Here is an 18,688-nt window from a genome sequence, read left to right as displayed (position 1 = left end):
CAATGGCAGAAAGGCTCCAGAATTTTAAAGGGAGAAGAAACAGTTAATTATGAAAAAAAATTATGAAAAAATTATGCACCTCTCTAAGCTTCAAAGCGATATATGTGGCATAATGTAAGCTAAATATTTATAAAATGAATATAAATAATGAGAGGACTTTTTAAATTTGCAACTGCAAAAATAGTGCAGAAAATAGTTTATTGATGTATGTGAACACAGGGTCTTTCTTATGAGGAATCATATCATTATCATATGTGTGACTAATCTTACTAAATCAGAATCTCCACATATGGCATTAATTCATAAGCTAAAATTATAGTGAAAGATTTGTCTCTTCCCTAGACACAATCAGTGGTTTTCTTGTTATTTCAGAGTGAGAATATTTACTTCATTGAAGTAATTCATTGAATCATGATAAAAATGGTATAAGACATTTTTTTCTCATTAAAAAAAATTGTAGTTACAGTCTTATGATGGGTTGCCTTTGTACTAGAGGAAACATCTTTTGTTACTTTCCTAATATTTTAAAACGACAGGAGTCTCTGTTCAGAGCACCTTGAGGAAATGGTGAACATGAATAAAATTATGTAGACGATTTTTAGTTGGCTAATCGAATCACACTTTAGTTCATCCAAAGTGGTTCCTAGAGTCTGTAGCAAGTAAGTAGTTCATTTATTTTTAATTGCAAATTTAATTTCAGCTCCAATACTTTTATTTAGGAAAAGACTTCACAGGAGAAAGTATTAGGCAACAAAAAGAGTAATAATCAAATATGTAATAATCTTTAAGATTCCATCAGGCGGGGCTCATGATACTGTTTAGAGGGAATGAGGCCATTGTGTATTTTTAACTTTCTAATGTAACATATATTTGTAATAAAAATACATATGTATCTTTTTACTTTCTTAATGATTTAAATATATTTACAAAAAGAGCTGTGCGTCATAGTGGAAGGAGCACTGAATGGAAATCTAAGGTATTGGTTCTAGGTTGTACTCGGAAACCATCCAGCTCTATAATCTCAGACTTATAAGTTAATGTAGCATTCCTGATTCCTGATTCCTTTTTCTGGAGAACATACTCAAGAGTCTCTAATATATTTCCTGGCTCCAAATTTCTGTGATTAATTCCATAATCTTCAGGGTGTGCCTACACCATGAACATATGTAGGAGTTGTAATGAGCATGGGATTGTAGTCACACTAAATGGATCCCCAGTTCTGCCTCTTACTTGCAATGTAACCTTAGGCAAGTAACCTTTCTGAATTCCAGCTTATTAACTATAAGCTTCCAGTTTATTAACTTTAATACTATAACAGACACTGTTAATGCCATGGCCCATTGCCCCTCAGCCCACTGCTGCTGTATGGTATAGCTCTCATGCCCTGTCAGCTGCCCACCTCTGGGCCTGCCTCCATCTCCTTCGCTGCCCCTGGGCTTTTTCTGACACACAAGAACTTGCGCAGCCCAGAAGTACAGGGAGTTAATGTCTCCAAGTGAAAACCTCCACCAGTGAGAGACAGAGTCTTCCTGACTCTCAGTGGGGCAATTTGGGGCACATTAACAAATTCCTCAGTGTGTCTCCAACTAGACTGAGCCCCTGTTCCCCACAGTTTACCTAGCTCATCAATCAACCCTGTATTAGCTTTTCTCACCTACCTGTCTCACTTTTCCCACCATCTGCTTTGCACTTCCTGGGCTCACATCCCAAATAATCTATTTGCACACAATTTCTTGTCTCAGGTCTTGCTTTTAGTAATCCCATTTCACAATTGCTGTATGATTAATTGAGAACACGTGTATAGCATCTACTAGATCCTATATTAAGATGCTAACAAATTGTAATTATTATTATATCTGGCAATTGAAACAGAATTTCAGGGACGCCTGGGTGGCTCAGTGGTTGAGCATCTGCCTTCGGCTCCGGTCATGATCCTGGGGTCCTGGGATTGGGTTCCGCATCGGGTTCCCTGCATGGTTCCCTGCATGGTTCCCTGCTTCTCCCTCTGTCTATGTCTCTGCCTCTCTCTCCGTGTCTCTCATGACTAAATAAATAAAATCTTAAAAACAACAACAACAGAATTTCATGTTTCTAGGCAATGCTTAGATTGTGTTTCTACAGTTAAGCCAACGTTGACATCCTGCTAAAGTGTATTTACGTAATTTTATGAGGTTATCTAAAATGCATAGAAAATTTTGTAAGTGGTGAAACTTTAGGTTAAAAATTTGGTATAGAGGGAGTGCCTGGCTTGACTCAGTTGGTAGACCATGTGACTCTTGATCTCAGGGTTGTGAGTTTAAGCCCCAATTGGGTGTAGAGCTTACTTAACAAAAAGGAAAAAAAAAGTCTGGTATAGAAAAATAATATTTGGTAAGGATTTTTTCCTTTTCTTTTCACTTTCTCATTTCTCCTTTTCATTGTCTTTCTATATTGAGGTCATTGTTTTACTATTTCCTTGAAGAAATAAGTAGAATAGTATTAATAATATAAGAAACAGCCTGTGTATAAATATACATTTTTTGACAACTATTCAATGATTCCACAAGTGTTTAATCATGAAAAGTTCATTTATTTGACTTTATCTAACATGACAATTCTACAGAAGAATGGTAGAAACTTTGTTTTTTTCAGTACTAGGATTGAATTTCTTTAATTATTTCTTAGTCTATATCTTTCCTAGACAACTAACTGTATTTAACAAATATGCTGTTGTTTGTGGTCAGTATGTCCCAATTCAATTTAAAATGCATTCTTTGGGGGGTGTGCCTGGGTGGCTCACTTGGTTAAGCATCCAACTTTTTTTTTTTTTTTTGTATATAATTTTTTACTGAAGTTCGATTTGCCAACATATAGCATAACACCCAGTGCTCATTCCGTCAGGTGCCCCCCTCAGTGCCCGTCACCCAGTCACCCCATCCCCCCACCCACCTCCCCTTCCATTACCCCTTGTTCATTTCCCAGAGTTAGGAGTCTCCCATGGTTTGTCACCCTCTCTAATTTTTCCCTCTCAGTTTCCCTCCTTTCCCCTATAATCCCTTTCACTATTTCTTATATTCCCCTTATGAGTGAAACCATATGATGATTGTCCTTCTCCAACTGACTTACTTCACTCAGCATAATACCCTCCAGTTCCATCCACGTCGAAGCAAATGGTGGGTATTTGTCGTTTCTAATGGCTGAGGAATATTCCATTGTATACATAGACCACATCTTCTTTATCCATTCATCTGTCGATGGACACCGAGGCTCCTTCCACAGTTTGGCTATTTTAGACATTGCTGCTAGAAACATCGGGGTGCAGGTGTCCCGGCATTTTTTTTTTTTTGTCCCGGCATTTCATTGCATCTGTATCTTTGGGGTAAATCCCCAGCAGTGCAATTGCTGGGTGGTAGGGCAGTTCTATTTTTAACTCTTTGAGGAACCTCCACACAGTTTTCTAGAGTGGCTGTACCAGTTCACATTCCCATCCAACTCTTGATCATGGTTCAGGTCTTGATCTCAGGGTCGTGAGTTCAACCCCCGCATTGGGCTCCATGCTGGATGTGGGACCTATTTAAAACAAAACAAATAAAATGCATTCTTTGCTTATTTGGTAGTTCTAAAAAAAATGATGAAATGGAATAAAATGAATCTTGTAACAAGCAGGTGTAGGTATGTCAATACAACAAGTTCTTAATTACACATGCTAACTAAAATGACCACTGTAAGACTTCTGGGTTTATCTGAACAGGCTTAAATTCTCTGGGCTTGTTCCAAGAGCAGAAGGGCATCCCTTGGGCAGTGCCGGGTGCATGCAAAGGCATAATTTTTCTTCTATTTTTTTAAAATTTATTTTTATTGAGATATAATTGACATACAACATCATGTAAGTTTAAGGTTCAATTGTTCAATGATATCATGTAATTATCATTTCTTTTTGTGGTGGAAACAATAAAGATGAAACTCTTAGCAACTTTGATGTTTATAATATAGTATTGGTGTATGTAATTACTACTCTGTGCATTAGATCTCCAGGACCTGTTTATCTACTGGTTGCAAGCTTGTACCCTTAAACAACTTCTCCCCAATTTCCTCATCCTTAGGTAACCACTATTCAGCAGTGTGCAATGCCTTTCTGTAAAACATCAGTATGTATCAAAAGCTTCAAAATGTGCAAAATAATAATAATAATAATAGCTTAATTAAGACTTCTTAAAATTTTCTTTGTAGGAGCTTGTTTCCACCCAATGGTAGTTAGATATTGAATGAAAGGTAAAAAGGAAGTATGGGCATATTGCTATCTGGCAGAAAGTAATTCTGAAAAGGCTACATAATGTATGATTCCATTTCTGTGACACTGTGAAAGGCAAAACTATAAAGTCTATAAACAGATCAGTGGTTGCAAAGGGTTTAGGATGGGTTGAATAGGTATAATACTTGGCCTGAATAGGTATAATACTAAAGATGCTTTAGGGTGGTGAAACTGTTCTGCATGATGCTATAATGAATCATATATGTAGTGAATACATGACATTATGCATTTGTCAAAACCTATAGAACTTTACAGCATAAAGAGTAAACCTTAATGAATGCAAATTAAAAAAATATTTTAGAAGGTTGGGGATCCCAGGAGAGAATACAGAGTGTGACAAAAGAATCTAAGTGTATTACAAATGATATGAAATATCCTCATTAAAGAGGTAGTAGGAGAAAGATGCTGACCTGAGTAGCTTTGAAAATGAATGGAGTCTAAAGATTAAAGTGAAAAGAAACTGTACACAGTGCAGAGCACATAATAAACATCGTGCTCCAAGTGATACAGTTGTTTCTTATGGGGTATATGTTAACAATTCTGAAACTGCTGAACATGTGAACTAAGATTGAACAATGAAGTAAATGAGTGAGGGATATAATCTGAGCCCAGTTTCTCACTGCTGGAGTGAGAGGTGACAGACAAACAAGGAGGAAAGCTAGGATGTTCTAAGGACTAATGGATTTGAATTAGAGACATCGTATGCACTCATGTTTATCTTCATATAGATACAAATCACTACATAAAGAAATATTTGTAGATATGTGCCAAAACATTGGTTCCTATACACACATATTTGCTTACTCGGACAGCTAACGCCTCGAAGCAATCACATTCCAATAAGCAATGAGCACACCTAAGGCCCAGATCTTGGTTTCTAATACCATTCTCCAGTAAAAGAAACCAGAGCCGATTAGAGAAATGGTAGATTCTAGGCCTGGAGAGGAAAATATACAAGATAAGCCTGAAGCATTTTGTAAGTGTCAGAATTAAGAAAGTGCTCAAAACAACAACAAACAACAAACTCAACACACCCAAAAACAAAAACAAAAGCCAATAATGGGGTATGTTAAAGGGACTTAGTAGCCAACTGAAGGAGCTCCCAAACCTATTCTCATTATATTTTATCGAGGATACCAAACTATCAACATGACTCATTGTTGACACTGACCTTAGTCATATGGCTGAAGTAGTGTTTGTCAAGTTTCCACACTCTATGATGTAATTAGAATGGCACTTTACCTCTTTCATCTTCCTGCCACAGACACATAACCTTAGTCTAAGCTTGAGGGAAATATCGGACAAATGCAAGTTGAAAGACATTCTACAAAACATTTGACCAGTACTCCTCCAAACTGTTAAGGTCATCAAAAGCAAAGAAAGTTTCAGGAACTGTCACAGCCAAGAGAAGCCTGAGAAGACATGATAGCTAAATATCCTGGAATGGGAAAAGGACATTAGGTAATCTGAACCTACTGAAGGAATTTGAATAAATTATGGATTTAAACTAATAATAATTTATCAATTTGGGTTCATTAATTGTAATAAGTGTACCATACTCATATAAGATGTTTATAATAGGGGAGACTGGGATCCCTGGGTGGCGCAGCGGTTTAGTGCCTGCCTTTGGCCCAGGGCGTGATCCTGCAGACCTGGGATCGAATCCCACGTCGGGCTCCCGGTGCATGGAGCCTGCTTCTCCCTCTGCCTACATCTCTGCCCCTCTCTCTGTGTGTGTGTGACTATCATAAATAAATAAAAAAATTAAAAAAAAACTTTATAATAGGGGAGACTAAGTATGGGTTATATAAAGTATACTATCTTTACAATTTTTCTACAAACACAGAAACATTTTTAATAGAATTTTATTTTTAAAAAATGATAGCCAATAAAAAAAATAGCTTCTACACTGGGAAAAAATTAAAAGGACCTGTGGCTTATAGTAAACAAATACACAACACAGATCCCTTTCAAGGGAGGATTTGCTTTCTAGCCACTGGGAGTGCGGTTAGCAAACAATCTCAAGTATCCACTCCTTCAAAGTTTTCCTCAACTGTGAAGAGATGACCCTTATAAGGTCACAGCTTCCAGAAGCAGCCCATCTAGTGACTGAACAAGGTGGGTGTAAAGTCATGGCCATTTCTGCCTAAAGATGGACAACTCTAATGAGTAGGATTTGCTCTAGAACTCCTAACTGGATTGGCTGACTCTCCAGTATTTGCTCTAGAACTCCTTACTTTGTTGGGTCTATATTATGGTTCAAATTCCCCTGGTGCCCAATCCTGCTTCATCCCACTTCTTTTTACAAGTTTTATCTCTAATAAGCATCTTGCACTCCAAACTCTAGTTTAGCATCTGCTCCCAGGTTGCTCTCTGCCAATCATGAGCCTCCTCATTTAACAGAAGACTTTTATTTAGCATTAAAAATAATTTCCCTCTAAGCCTTAGCTGGATCCCCAACTTATGTTTAAATATTGAAACATATTTACTTAATGCCTTCTCTGTTATCATCTAAAGACGTTTTTAGACATGGACTTATATCCTAATTTCATACCCATATTCTGATACAAATAGCATCCTGATAGCACAACTTTTGCCTGTCCAGCAGCTCTAAATTCTTCTTTTGGAAAGAGTATTTCCATTTTTTCTTTTAGGAACTAAATATGTCTGTGCCTTGGGATTTTGGTGGAATCTATGAAGGTACACGTGCACATGTACATGCACACTAGCATAAGGATCTAAAATAGGCCAACCAGACTTCCACGCAGGCATTCGAATTTTGAGCAGAGTGACTGCAATTTGGGAAATGAAGCTGAATCCCACCATAGGTGATGTAGTGCCTAAAGAGTTGGTTCTCTTCTATGTGAGGCCTGACTGTTCACTCCTGTGTGAGCTACCCAGATCCTTGTAATGAATATTGGTTTTGCCAATTTTAGCCAGTGTTTCTTTCACTTGAACTAAAAACAATAACAACAAAAAATATGACCCTAGTGGATATATTTTTGCTTAATAATCTTTATACATAGCAATCCACAGAAATAAAGAATATTTGTAGTGACAGTTGGTAGCTACACTTAATGGTAAGCAAAGCTTACTGTACAGAGAAGTTGAATCACTATGTTGCACTCTGAAACTAATGTAACATTGTGTATCAACTATATCCAAATAAAAAATAAAAACACAAGAAGACTATTTGTACACTTCTGAAAAGTGGAGGGAGTTATTACAAAGTATTGAGGACAGTTAGAGCAAGGTAGCTAAAGGTGAGGATTTTTCTCAAGTCCCTACAATATCTACCAATCCTACTTCAGGAATTTCTTCTAAGGAAGTATTTAAATAAGCAGTGAAAGGTGTATGTGCTAGGCTGTTGACTCCGGAGTTACTTGTAAAAATGAAATATAGGGGCACCTGGGTGCTCAGTCAGTTAAGCATCTGGCTCTTAGTTTAGGCTTGGGTCATGATCTCTAGGTCGTAAAATGGAGCCCCTTTATTGGGCTTCCTGCTTAGCAGGGAGTCAGCTTGAGATTCTCTCCCTCTCCCTGCTCCTCCCTCCACTTATGCCTCTCTCTCTCTCTCTCAAAATAAATAACAAATAAATCTTCAAAATAATGAAATATAGAAATAATCTAGGTATTAGTTATGGTCATTAAAAATGTAATAAAGGCTTGTATGTATTAATATGAAAAGATGTTCTGTATACCTGTAAGTAAATAAGGCGATGTAAAATGAAATACCATTTTTGTTTTTACAAATATGTCTATATCTGTATATGTGAATATACATAGAAAAAATCTAGAAATGAATATGCAGAAATATTGACAGCAGCTATCTGAATGGTAGGATTATGAGTGATCCTGGTTTTTATGTTTTTCAGAAATTTTCCAGTTTTTTTTGCAGAGGTACATCTATAATAAGAAATAATCAGTGGATTATTAAAAAGTAATACTCTTGAAGGATCTTCAACAATATAAAAATAATGTTAAGTAGAAAAAGGAATAAAGTACTATTTTTAGTATCACCTTAATTTTTTATAAAAATATTCACTATTTTAGAACAAAATGCACCATCATATTAATGTGCTTTTTCTAAGAACCTAGATTATTAAAGATTCTAATATTCTTATGCATAAATAATGAACAAATAAACACACAAACATGCACACATATATAATTTATCTAAACAAAAACAAAATAAAAGTTAAAAAAATTTTTGAATCTAGACACAAATATAAACCCTGTTCTTGCATAAGACCAGAGAAAGAGTATTACACATTTAAATTCAATCCCTTTCTGATTAGCTGGTTTCATCTGACTGGGGAGGATGTTGATAAGAAGGATCAGAGAGAGAGAGAGGTAATCAGATCCAGTTTGGGATTAACCCTAAAAAGAATAAATGGACTTGACATCTTTTTTTCTGCCAATCACCTCTGCTGGGGCCAATTTGATTCATACCCGACCACTCTTCTAACTCCCCTTATTTCTATTACTATTATTATTATTAATATAATTTGCTCCTACTGAAACTAGAATGTCAATCAGGCATGCACAGTAGCCACATTAAAACTTTGTGTGTTAGCTTTTCCATTTTTAATCTTAATTTATTGGATGGATGAATAAATAACTACTGAATGTCTACAATATACATGGACTTATAAGAAAAATGAAAAATCACAAAATATGGTCATTCCAGAATTATTGTTTTTTTTTTAAGGATTTTATTTATTCATTCATGAGAGACACAGAGAGAGAACAAGAGAGGCAGAGACACAGGCAGAGGGAGAAGCAGGCTCCATGCAGGGAGCTCAGTGCGGGACCCAATCATGGGTCTCCAGGATCACACCCTGGGCTGAAGGTGGCGCTAAACTGCTGAGCCACCGGGGCTGCCCCAGAATTGTTATTAAACAATAACAATGATATAAAGTCATTCCAGGACAGTATGCCACCACATTAGAGGCAGGATAACAGTAGAAAGTGTATGGACTGAAGAGTCAGATTGTACTGGCTTCCCATCAGTCTCTGCCACTTCCTTTGACATATCCCATAGATATGACATATCCCATAGATATACTCTACAAGCATCATTTTTTTTCATCTATAAAAGGGAGAAAATAATACTATGCTATACATAGTAGTTGGTTTTCAAGAGGGTCTCTAGTGCATTTGTATCTTGCTATTCACAACCCTGTGTAGTCACCTCTGACACTGAATAGGGATAATTTGATAATCAATAGGATGTTGCAGAAATGATACAGTGCAATTTTCTAAAGCTAGGTTGTAAAAGCTTCCATCTTGCCCTTTTCTTTGTTTTGGGAAGATCAACTGCCATGTATGTCATAAGGACACTCAGCCCTATTGTAAAGTCTACATGGTAGAAGAACTGAATCCTCTTACTAACAACTGGTGCCAGTTTTCAGGCATCTGAGTGAGCCACGTTGGAAGCAGATCCTTTACCCCTCCAAGCCTTCAGGTGACTGCAGCCTCAACACTCTAACTGCAATGTCATCAAGAGATGCTGAGCCCAGAATCACCTAGATAGGCTGCTTCTGATTTCCTGACCCACAGGAACTATGAGATAATCACTGTTTATTAAGTCACTACATTTTGGGGTAATTTGTTATACAGCAATATCTAACCAGTATTTGAAATCATAATATATTAGCATCTTTTTGTTTTGTTTTCTGCTCCAACACCAGACAATTGAGAGGACAGGGTTTGAGGGCAGCATCTTTGGAACGAGGAGGGATGTTGAGGGCTACAGAAACATGTGCCAAGTTGTACCTGAGGGTGTATAAGGGCACATATACACTTATTCTGTGGGAATATTTGGTTTTCTCTCTAGGTAAGAAGCATGGAATAGTTGCTAAAGGAAATATCACATAATAGAAAAAACAAAAAACAGTGCTATTTGTGTAGATAGCACAAATGTGTAGTGATCTGATCTACAAGACTCTTTTTTTTTTTTAACTTTTAAAATTTATTTTTGATAGTCACAGAGAGAGAGAGAGGCAGAGACATAGGCAGAGGGAGAAGCAGGCTCCATGCACCAGGAGCCCGATGTGGGATTTGATCCCGGGTCTCCAGGATTGTGCCTTGGGCCAAAGGCAGGCGCCAAACCGCTGCACCACCCAGGGATCCCCTATGAGACTCTTTTCTGTTCTTTCTTCATCAGTTCTGTGGTGTAGGAGTATAAATGATGCAAATTGTCAGCAACTGGGGAAAGCCCAAGGAAAAAGGTCATCAAGAGCCAGAATATTTGGGGCATTGGTAGGGGATACTGATGCCCTTGGTACTAACATATGTATTTCTTTTATGTGAACCTCTAGTTACTAATTTATACTATAAAATTGTCAATATTTGACTATTCTGACATATAAATCTTCCTATACTTCAACTTATATTGACTCTATAAGGCTAAATCCACAGGCTCCTTGTAAAGCAGTGGAGACAGTTGAGCTCATTAGAGGAAAGAAGCAAGTCTCTTAAGAAATTACATCTTGAGGGGCACTTGGCTGGCTGGCTCAGTCAGTGAATGCAACTCCTGATTTCAGGGTTGTAGGTTTGAGCCCTGTGTTAGGTGTAGAGATTATTTAAAAATAAAGTCTTAAAAAAAAAAAAAAAGAAATTACATCTTGAGAAAAAAATCTTTAAAATTAAAGGGAATTTTCCTTGAATGCTCTCTATTTTCCAATGCCTGGAACACAATGAACTCTTAAGTCTTTTAAAAAGATGTACATGCACATGATTATGAAAGCAAATTACAGCAAGTATGTAAAAGAAAAAAAAAGTCTCTTACCTGCTTTATTTGTTTTCAGCTTCAAGTAACAGAAATGTGACACCTAAAACTGGCTTAGATAAATGAACTAAATACTAATGTGTTTATTTATCAGAGGTGGGAGATAGGGCTCAGAGTTAGTGGATTTAGCAGCCTAACAGTATTTTGTGTGTCTGCTCTCTAGTCCATGGGCTTTAGCCTAAGGCTGAATTTCTTTCATAGTTGTAAAATGAAAACACTTAGGCTTCATGCTTCCTTGTTTGCATCCAACAGAAGAGAGAAAAGCTGACCTCCTGTGAATTTCTCATAAGAGTGAGAAAGCATAAATCTGAGAACCTTCCAGCAAACCTCTCCTTTCTTTTCATTAGACAGAATTGGGTCACTCATACCAGGTCACTTTCGAGAGAATGGAACCGTATTTATACCAATCTCCTCCCTGGAGAAAAAGTCAGTCTTCCAAATGCATTTGAATAAAATGGCTATGGTTGAGTCATCCAGTGTTTATTACCTTGGCCCACACCTGCCCCGTGTGCCCTTTCTTCTTTTCTTTTCTTTTCTTTTCTTTTCTTTTCCTTTCTTTTCTTTTCTTTTTTTTTTTGGTCTTTTTTTCTTGAGGGGGAGGGGGAGGGAGGAGGAGGGTTGAGGTTCTTTGAGGGGTCGGGGATGCGGGAGGGGAGGAGTGGAGGAGGAGGAGTGCTTCTTGCTTATGCTTTGAGGAGGAGGGAGGAAGGAGGAGGAGGAAGGAGGAGAGGCGGAGGACGGAAGGAGGAGATGAGGAGGAGGAGGAAGGAGGAGGATGGAAGGAGAGGCGGAAGAGGAGCGGAGCCTTCTCCTTCTCCTTCTCCTTTCCTTCTCCTTCTCCTTCTTCCTTTCTCTTCTTCTTTCTTCTTCTTCTTCTTCTTCTTCTTCTTCTTCTTCTTCATTTTTATTCAAAATCTTTTAAATAACAAGGCAGGCTCTAGGGTTAGTTTCTGTAGCCTCGGCTGGCCCTGCGGCCTCTGGCATGCTCGAACTTCCGGCCCTTGGATCTCACGTAGGGTTTGGTGTGGCTGTGTGGGGTTGCTGGGGCCTTGCCAAGGTGTACACCTCTCGGCCCTTGCGTGGACCGGAGAGCAAGACGGTGCCACAGCCCTTGGGGGAGTCCAGGGCCAACTGGTCGTCGGTGAGGATCTTGCCAGCTTTGAGGACGCGGCTCCGGGCACGGCTACCCACGCGCAGTGCGCACACCTTCAGCTTGGGCACCTCCTGGACACGCACATCATCCGTTATGGTCCCTACAACCACAGCTGTTTTGTTTTCCCGGCCAGGCAGTTTCATCTTCCGGATCATCCGGGAAAGGGACAAACCTCTTCAACATAACCTGGTTAAAAGTGGAGTTGGCTCGTCTGGCCAGAAACCTGTACAGCTTGACCAACAGTCTCAGGTAGACGTCCTGAGCTCCTTGCTGTGGCAGATGTCGACTCCCATGACGGCACCTCCTGCTCAGCCGGTCCGGGAAGCCCCATGTGCCCTTTCACAGAGGCAAACACTACTGCCAGTTTCCTGTGCGTCCTAAAGATATTCTATGCATATTCATTTTTAGGAGTCCTTCTCTTTCTAGTCTCTTTTTAGAGGAATGGTAGCATATTGTCTCACATTTCGCTTTTTTGTGTAGTACATTATTCGTAAATGTTTAAGAAATGGTAAGAAGATATATTTTGTAAGCCAGATGGTTTTTATTCTAAGTGTTCACTTTGCTTACCTCACTAGCATTAAAGTTTTGTTTTGTTCTTGGTTTTTTTTTTTTTTTTTTTTTTTTTTTTTTTTTTTTTTTTTTGGTTCCAGCCAATTTCTATTGGGCTAAGGGGGAAATGAGGTAGTCTGGCTAGACTGAGGCCAGAGCATTAAATGGGATCAGTGGACCCTGGGTGTCTGTATGATAGTGGTAGCAGAAAGGAAGAGAATCTCAGAGGTTAGGTAAAATAATAGAACAACAATAATACCAAATGTATGTTGAGTGCCTCCGTGTTCCATGTTGTGCCAAACATATACTCAGTAAAAATCAAATTAGGTCTGCTTGGTTGCTATCTCTTCACATATAAAGATTCTCCTCCAAACAATAAAGCTTGTGTTACTATTTTAATAATGGAAGTTCTTCTTGGTAAGTAAAACTCCAAAGAAGTGTGTTTGTTAAGAATGATGCAAGTGCTGAGGAAAGGCATAGCATGATGAAGGATGTGGATGACGGAGTCTAACAAACCTGAATTTGAATCTTGGCTCTGCTTCTTACTAGTGTCACAATGATGATTGGACACTGGGCAATTTTCTTAATGTTTTTGTGCTTCACTATCCTCATCTGTAAAATAGGGAGATATCAGAGAGCTTGTTGTGATGATTAAATGAAATGCATGCAAAATACCTTACATGGTGCCTGACAGAGTAAGCATTCAGTAAGTCTAAACAGAAGTTTGATATTATGTGATGACTTCTAGAGAAAGAGACCTGTTTAGAGTTTTTTTTTTATTTATGATAGTCACACACAGAGAGAATGAGAGAGAGGCAGAGACACAGGCAGAGGGAGAAGCAGGCCCCATGCACCGGGAGCCCGACGTGGGATTCGATCCCGGGTCTCCAGGATCACGCCCTGGGCCAAAGGCAGGCGCCAAACCGCTGCACCACCCAGGGATCCTGTTTAGAGTTTTTGATATAAAAGCAACTACAGTAATTTTAAAAATAAATTTTATTGATATATGATTGATATATAATAATATACATTTTAAGTATATAGTTGAATGAGCTTTGACAAATTAATTCACCTATATAATCACTATCATAATCCTAGAACATTTTCCTTGCTCCAAAAATTCCTCTTGTACCCTTTTCAAGTCAATCTTCCCTACCTGGGACCCCAGGTCATCACTATTTTTTTTAATACAAATTTTATTTATTTATTCATGAGAGACACACAGAGAGAGAGGCAGAGACACAGGCAGAGGGAGAAACAGGCTCCATGCAGGGAGCCTGACGTGGGACTTGATTCCAGGTCTCCAAGATCATGCCCTAGGCTGAAGACGGCTAAACCGCTGAGCCACCAGGGCTGCCCAGGTCATCACTATTTTGTTTTCTTTTTTTTTTTAAATTAATTTATTTATTTATGATAGTCACAGAGAGAGAGAGAGGCAGAGACACAGACAGAGGGAGAAGCAGGCTCCACGCACCGGGAGCCCGATGTGGGATCCGATCCCCGGTCTCCAGGATCATGCCCTGGGCTGAAGGCAGGCGCTAAACCACTGTGCCAACCAGGGATCCCTGTTTTCTGTAACTATAGTTATGTTTTAAAATTTCATATCAATGAATCATATTATATATACTTTTTCTGTCTTGTTTCTTTCACTCAGCATATTTTTTAGGTTTATCCACATGTTGCATGTATCTGTAGTAAATTTTACTATTGAGTGTCCAATTATATAGAAATTGCACAATTTATCAACTAACCAATTGAGACTCTTGGATTATTTCCATTTTTTGGTTATTATAAATAAAGCTGCTATAAACATTCTGTGGATGCATGTTGTTATTTCTTTTGTGTAAATAACTGATTGGAACTGTTGAGTTAAATGGTAGATAGGTATTTATAAGAAGGTGCCAAGCTGTTTTCCAAAGTGGTTGTATATTCTAACAATGCATTGGAGTTCAGATACAATACATCCTACCTACCAATTAGTATTGCCAGTTTTTCTGATTTTCATCATTCTAGTAGCTTTAATTATGGTCTAATTTGCATTTCTGTAAAGACAATGATGTTGAGTGCCATTTCATGCACATTTGGCCAAACATATATCTTCTTTTATGATGTGTGTATTCACATATTTTGCTCATTAAGAAAACTTCTTTGCAAGAATTGCGGATATTTTTTTTCAGTATGTAGCTTGCATTTTCTTAACGGTGTCTTTGGAGGAGCAAAAGTTTGAATTTTGATGATATCCAGTTGGTTAGTGTTTTCTGTGTCTGAAGAAATCCTTGTCTAATCCAAAGTCATTAGGATTTTCCTATGATTTCTTCCAGAAGGGTTACATTTTTTTTTTTTTTTTTTTTAAGAAATCTCTAAGCCCACTATAGGGCTCAAACTCACTACCCTGAGATCAATAGTTGCATGTTCCACCTACTAAGCCAGTCAGGCACCTCAAAGTGTTAGGTTTATGATCCATTTGGATTCAAGCTTTGTGTATAAGTAAAATCAGTCATATGCATGTATCTGTATGAATACGTGAATCTTGGCTCTGCTTCTTACTAGTGTCACAATGATGATTGGACACTGGACAATTTTCTTAATGTTTTTATCCATATGACATCTAATGGTTCTGGTTTGATTTCTTGAAAAGACTATCATTTTCCATGGAATTACCTTGGCATCTTTGTCAAAAATCAATTCACCAGACATGTGTGAGTATATATTTGGATACTCTGTGCTCTTTTGAAGGACTATATGACTGTATTTTTGCCAATTCAACAATGTCTTGATAACTAGCTTTTTAGTAAGCCTTGAAATCAAGTAGTTTAAATTCTTCAACTTTGTTCTTTTCTTTTTTTTTTTAAGATTTTATTTATTTATTCATGAGAGACACAAGAGAGGTAGAGACATAGGCTGAGGGAGAAGCAGGCTCCCTGCAAGGAGCCCACTGTGGGATTGGAACCTGGATCCTGGGATCACGCCCTGGGCCAAAAGCAGACTCTCAACTGCTAAGCCACCCAGGCATCCCTTCCAACTTTGTTCTTTTTCAAAATTATTTTAGCTATCCTAGGTCTTTTGTGTTTCTGCATTAAATTTTAGAATCAAGTTGTCAATTTCTATTACAAATGCTCCCTGGAATTTCAACTATGATTATACTGAATCTATAGATTGATTTGGGGAGAATTACATTTTTAAAATATTGAGTCATCTAATCCATGGAGATGGTATATCTCTCAATTTAGGTTTCCTGGAACTTGTCTCAGCTGTGTTTTATACACACACACACACACACATATATATATGATTTTATTTATTCATGAGAGACAGAGAGAGAGAGAGAGAGAGAGAGGCAGAGACGCAGGCAGAGGAAGAAGCAGGCTCCATGCAGGGAGCCCGATGTAGGACTTGATCCTGGGTCTCCAGGATCACGCCCTGAGCCGAAGGCCCGCTAAACTGCTGAGTCACCAGGCTACCCTCAGCTGTGTTATATACGGTACAAAGCTTGTGCATATTTTGATAAATGTATCTCTATTTTATGATTTTGATCCTGTCTTACAATAGCTTTATATTTAGTTATTTCATTATCATAATGACCCTTTCTATGATGTAAATATGAGCTTCATTTTATAGGAAAATGGGACTCAATGAGATCAAAAGACTGGCTCAGTATCATAAGATTGGCTAATCTTATTTCTGGAAATGTACCTTAGAGATATGCTTTCTCATGTTCAAAATGACAAGCAAAAGGTTATTATTTCAGCATTGGTTGTAATGGCAAAAGTTTAGAAACAACACTGAATATATCAGTGGGACTGTTAAATAGATGATACATCTTTAAAAGTATTAGGCAACAGTATAAAAGAATGAGGAAGATAACTGGTCACTCATATAAAAGGATGTGTAAAATACAGTGCTAAGTAAACAAAACAAGGTGCAGAATGGTACACATTTTTTTCTTTTATGTAAAACATGGGATAGGGTGGGAAATAAGAATATATATTTACATTTACTTGAAGTTGCTTTAAGAAAACTCTGGAAAGATACAATAGACACTAATCAATTATCTTTCAGGGAAGGGATGGGGACTGGACAGATTGTTAATGGAGTGGGAGACTTCATTCTATACAATTTTATACTATTTTTTTTAACCATATAAATATATTACTTCTGAGACTGATTTTCTCCCAGTATCAATTTTTTCATTTCTTCCTTTTATAAATAGGGTCCTCTACCCAACTTTTAGTATGGCATTTGGTGCCATATAAGAGATTTAAAAAAAAAGAGGGATTATATATCCTAGCCTCCCCTAGAGCTGAGTACATTTATGTGACTGAGTTTTGCAATGGATTGTAAACAAAAGTGATGTGTGCTATGTCTAGGTCACTTCTTTAAAAGGAAATTGCTTCCCTTCCATTTCCTCTTTATCTTCCCCATGGGCTAAACTATGGCTATGGTGTTGGTAAACCAGCTTTGATCAGAGTAGATGAGGTAATGATCAGAACTTGATGGAGCAACCAGATAGCAACAGGAATGTGGACTCCTGGATGACATGCTCAAGAAGCATAGCTGTCAGGCCTCTGGACTGCTTACCACCTCCTGGACTTTTCATGAGAAAAGTCTTTTTCAGGTCACTGAGTTTTGGGGTGTTTCTATTATAGAAATAGCCTATACCCCAACTGCAATTTAATTCTTCTAAAGAGAATTAATGATGAGGCATGAAGCATAATCTGCCAAAATTTGGGACGCCTGGGTGGCTTAGTGGTTGGGGGTCTGCCTTTGGCTCAGGGCATGATTCTGGATCCCGGGATCGAGTCCCGTGTCGGGCTCTCTGCAGAGAGCCTGCTTCTCCCTCTGCCTGTGTCTCTGACTCTTTCTCTCTGCATTTCTCATGAATAAATAAATAAATAAATCTTTAAAAAAAATCTGCCAACAGATTTTTTTCAACAGAAGTTGATCCAGGTGGACTAAATGAAACAGAAGAAACCTGAAATATAATGCTGGTGACTTTTGAAGTCAGGTTGGAAAAGGAGAATTAATGGCAAAGCAAATTGAACTTGGAGAAATTAACAGAAGGAAATGAACACAATCCAATAGATCTTGGTAGATGAAGTTGTAAGGAACTTATGACTGAAATAAGTAAAGGAAGTATTACCTCATTTAAAAGGAACAAGTCTACAAGACAAGAAATGTAGTGCAGTGTAGCCCCATGCACTAGAATTATCCAGCTGGTGGCAATTGATAATGGTAGAACGGTAGCTAGCGAATAGGTTGAGATGAAAGGTGAGAATATAGAAGTGATATTTCTGTCAGAATATATAGGTGTGTATGTATGATTCTCTTCCCAGTGACAATGTCTAGTAGCCAGAGGGACTTCAACTACATAATTTTTTTTTTAGGCTCTCAAAGAGAAATAGTAACTGGCATCACAATGGCCACAGGGAAAAAGGAATTATCTGATAATTATAGGTGCTAGAACCAGGAGCTAGAACCTTGGAGTGACCACACTCCAAGGCTGGCTGCCAAAGGGAGTAGCCAGAGTCCAAGTCCTCATATTCCAGTGAGCATGTCATTTCACGGGGTGTTTCTTAAGATCAGAATTTAAAAGAGCATGCATTAAAGAATAGCATAAGCCTACAGGGACGGATACTTTCTTGTAGGCTTAAGTAATTTTTGCTTTTAAAAAGAACACCAAGGAATTTTCAGAATTTTTTTTTGTTGTTGTTGTTTTTCAAGTAATGCCAGAAGACTGTGAACAAGAAAGGATGAAAGCTACTATTTGGGTGCTGATGATATAATGCTATCAAAAGACAAAAAAAAGGAAGGGGCAAAATAATTTTTCATTAAAAATATTTTAATGGGGATCCCTGGGTGGCGCAGCGGTTTGGCGCCTGCCTTTGGCCCAGGGCGCGATCCTG

General features: G+C 38.1%; 1 pseudogene; it reads right to left on the bottom strand.

The window, feature by feature from the left end:
* Positions 1-11,934: 11,934 nt before the first annotated feature.
* Positions 11,935-15,482, bottom strand: LOC119867222 (annotated as a pseudogene).
* Between the last annotated feature and the right edge of the window lie 3,206 nt (positions 15,483-18,688).

Source organism: Canis lupus, chromosome 32 (genome assembly GCF_011100685.1).
Source record: "Canis lupus familiaris isolate Mischka breed German Shepherd chromosome 32, alternate assembly UU_Cfam_GSD_1.0, whole genome shotgun sequence".
NCBI classification, from domain to species: Eukaryota; Metazoa; Chordata; class Mammalia; order Carnivora; family Canidae; genus Canis; species Canis lupus.
Note: the sequence above shows the minus strand (reverse complement) of the source record. Positions and strands in the feature narration are given on the sequence as shown.